Raw genomic sequence first — 3,980 nt, 5'->3', positions numbered from 1 at the left:
AATTATCAGATGGAAACAAAGAATAGACCCAAGAGACTCTACCCGGACCTACATACTTTTAGGCAAGAGCAAGAACAAGAAAAAAAGAAGAAAAAGATATAGTCTGCAATTTCCTGAAAAGAGATAATTGCAGATTTGGCGAAAGATGCTACTACAAGCATCCAAAGATATGCCATAATCATGAAATATATGGTAAATGTGCGTATTTAGACGGATATGGAGACGAATGCAGAGATCTCCATCCAAAAATATGCAAAAACCTAAAAGAAGGAAAAGGATGCAGTTTCAACAAAAAATGTCGATATATGCATCCTGCAACCATGAATGAAAGTAAGAAAACTCAGCAAACTGAAAAGAAAAATGAAACAAAAAAAGAAACAAAAAAAGCAGGCCGCGTATATACCGCGCAATGCACCAAAGGCCCCAAGATATGAGGCCTTTCAACCCAAATATGCACATTTAGAACCCAACTACAAAGAATGCAACTATAATGCCAGGGGTTGGTGCAAGGATAATTGCAGGTATACCCACAAAAATAAATATGAAGGCGAAAGAGCAAATATAATAGAAAAGTTGGATTTTTTAATGACAGAATTCCGGGAAATGAAGAAAAGAACATCATATCAGAACAGGAAGGAAGCATGGGAAAATCCATATTATTACCAATATTAAATAATGGGGATGAAACACAAACCATAATAGTGATGAATGCACAGGGTTTAGTCACGAGTAACTCTAAAAGGAAAATAGAGTTCTCAGAAGAACTAACCTAAATTGAAAAAATAGATTAAATATAAGTGGAACATGGTATTCCAAAGAACTGGCAGTGATGACCAGATAAAGGGTTTCTAAACTTATAGATCAGACAGGAAAAATAGGAATAGAGGGGAAACTGCAATATATGGAAGAGACATAAATCAAGGAAAAGTCTGTGAAAAATACAGCAACACAGAATGTGAATTGATTGCGGTAGAATTTGAATTTGAAAAACTAGTGAATATTGTGGTTTACAGACCCCCAAATACTAAGAAGTTTGACATAATAATAGGAAAAATAGATGATATATGTAGAAAACATAAAGACTGGAATATACTCCTATCCGAAGATTTTAACTTTCCTTTCGTGGATTGGAAAGAACGGATAGAAGAAAATGGTTGTATGTATACATATGAAAATGAGAGTAATAGTAGCGCAGAAGATAAGAGGCAATTTAAAAATCTTCAAGATATGTTATTAGAACATAATATGTAACAAATAAACCAGATTCCAACAAGAAAGGAAAATGTCCTAGATCTAGTATTTGTGAATGAGGTGAATTATATTAAAGAAATAATAGTGTATAACACGGGAGTTTCAGACCACAATGTCATAGAATTAATAGTCCATTCCAAAGCAAGTGATCGCCGAATTAATCAAAGCACAAAACGTTGGGAAGGATATGGAAAATATAATCTTTATAGTATGAATATAAAAGGTTCAGAAATAAATGAAAAACTGAATAAAGAATGGAAAAAATGTATTTGTAAGTGATAATATACAGGTAAATACGGACATACTGTACAAAATACTGGAGGAAATTGTTGGAAAATATGTACCGAAAAAAAAACAATAAACAAAAGACATGCATACCAAGAGACAGAAGGATCTTATTTCAGAAAATTAGAAAGTGGAAGAAAAATCTTGCAAAAGAAAAAAATGTGTGGAAAATAATGGAAATAAAAAGAAAGATAGAAAATGCAGAACAAAAGATTATACAATCGAAAGAAAATGAAAAAAGGGACTTAGAAGAAAGGACACTTCAAAATATAAAAAAAAAAAAAAACAAAGTACTTTACTCCTATGCAAAAAAGATGAATAAAGGGAGATTAGAAATAGGCCCTCTAAGAATTGAAGGACGGCTAATGAATGAAAAAAAGGAAATATGCAACATATTAGCAGAAAAATATAAGAGTGAGTTCACGCCAAGAATTGCGAATGAGAATAATGAAACAGAAATGAGAGAAGAAAATGTTGAATATCTAACGGATATAGATATTAATGAAGCAGATATTGTCAAGGCTATAAACGAGATAAAAAAGGGATCGGCAGCCGGACCAGATGGAGTTCCAGCGATTTTGTTAAAAAAACTGCAAACACTATCGTGAAGCCGCTTGCAATACTGCTAAGACAAAGTGTAGATATGAGCGAGATATATGTTAAAAAAGAAATAGTTTATATAACCCCTATCTTCAAAAGTGGATCAAGACTAGAGGCAAGAAATTATAGACCTGTTAGCCTAACATCACATATTATGAAAGTTTATGAGAGGGTAATATAAAAGAAAATAATGAATCATTTGGTTAAAAATAATTTGTTTAATATAGGTCAACACGGTTTTGTGCCCGGAAAAAGTACACAAACCCAACTGATAGCACACTATGAAAACATATACAAAAATATGATGAATGAAAAAGACAGATGTGGGATATCTAGATTTTGCAAAAGCCTTTAACAAGGTAGACCATATTATATTAGAGAAAAAAATGAGAAAGTATAATATTGTGGGAAAAATAGGAAAATGGGTAAAAGAATTCCTGCAAAACAGAAAACAGATAGTGGTTGCAAATGACGAGAAATCAGATGAAGCTTAGGTAATATCTGGCGTGCCACAAGGTACGGTATTAGCTGCACTGCTGTTTGTTATTATGATCTCAGACATAGACTGGGATGTTGAAAACTCTGTAATGAGAAGTTTCGCCGATGACACAAGAATAAGTAGAGAAATTATTTGTGATGAAGATAGGAACTCACTACAAAGAGATCTAAACAAAATATATGAGTGGGCGGAGATAAATAGGATGGTATTTAACTCCGATAAATTTGAATCAATAAATTATGGAAACAGATAAGGAATGTTATATGCATACAAGGGACCTAATAACGAGACAATCACAAACAAGGAAGCAATTAAAGACCTTGGTGTAGTGTTAAATGGGAATATATTATGCAACGACCAAATAGCAATACTGTTGGCTAAATGTAAAGCGATAATGGGAATGTTATTCAGACACTTTAAAACAAGAAAAGCTGAACAAATGATTATGCTTTACGAAACTTATGTACGTAGTACACTCGAGTACTGCAATGTGATATGGTACCCACACTACCAAAAGGATATTGCACAAATAGAGAGTGTACAAAGGTCCTATACTGCTAGAATAGAAGAAGTTAAGGACTCTGACTACTGAGAAAGACTGCAATTTTTAAAACTATACAGTCTAGAAAGGAGAAGAGAATGCTACATGATTATACAAGCATAGAAGCAAATAGAAGGAATTACTGAGAACATCATGGAGCTAAAAATATCAGAAAGAGCAAGCTGAGGTAGATTAATAGTGCCAAAAAATATTCCAGGTAAACTAAGAAAGGCGCACAGGACATTAATCCACTATGCACCAGCATAGATAATGCAGCGACTATTTAATATGCTGCCACCTCATCTAAGAAACATATCAGGAGTGAGCGTAGATGTGTTTAAGAATAAGCTCGATAAATACCTAAGATGCACCCCAGACCATCCAAAACTGGAAGATCCAAAATACACCGGAAGATGCATTATCAACTCTCTGGTGGATATACGAGGTGCCTCACACTGAGGAACTTGGGGGAACCCAAACATGAAATAAGGCAATAAAGTAAGGTAAGGCGATAAGGTACTCTCTCTCTCTCTCTCTCTCTCTCTCTCTCTCTCTCTCTCTCTCTCTCTCTCTCTCTCTCTCTCTCTCTCTCTCTCTCTCTCTCTCTCTCTCTCTTTTCTTTGTCATAATGCAATTTTTTCCCATTTTACTTTTTAGAAGCAACATCATCCTAAACAAGCTCTCTCTGGTTTTCCAATCTCGGGTAACAGAATCGGCATTAGCTTTGAAATCAAAGAAACTGTCTTTTGATTATAATAAATAGAGATGAAAATAGTAATTATACCGGTAACAACAGTGGTCATT

This window comes from Palaemon carinicauda, chromosome 12, assembly GCF_036898095.1.
Source record: "Palaemon carinicauda isolate YSFRI2023 chromosome 12, ASM3689809v2, whole genome shotgun sequence".
NCBI lineage: Eukaryota > Metazoa > Arthropoda > Malacostraca > Decapoda > Palaemonidae > Palaemon > Palaemon carinicauda.
Note: the sequence above shows the minus strand (reverse complement) of the source record.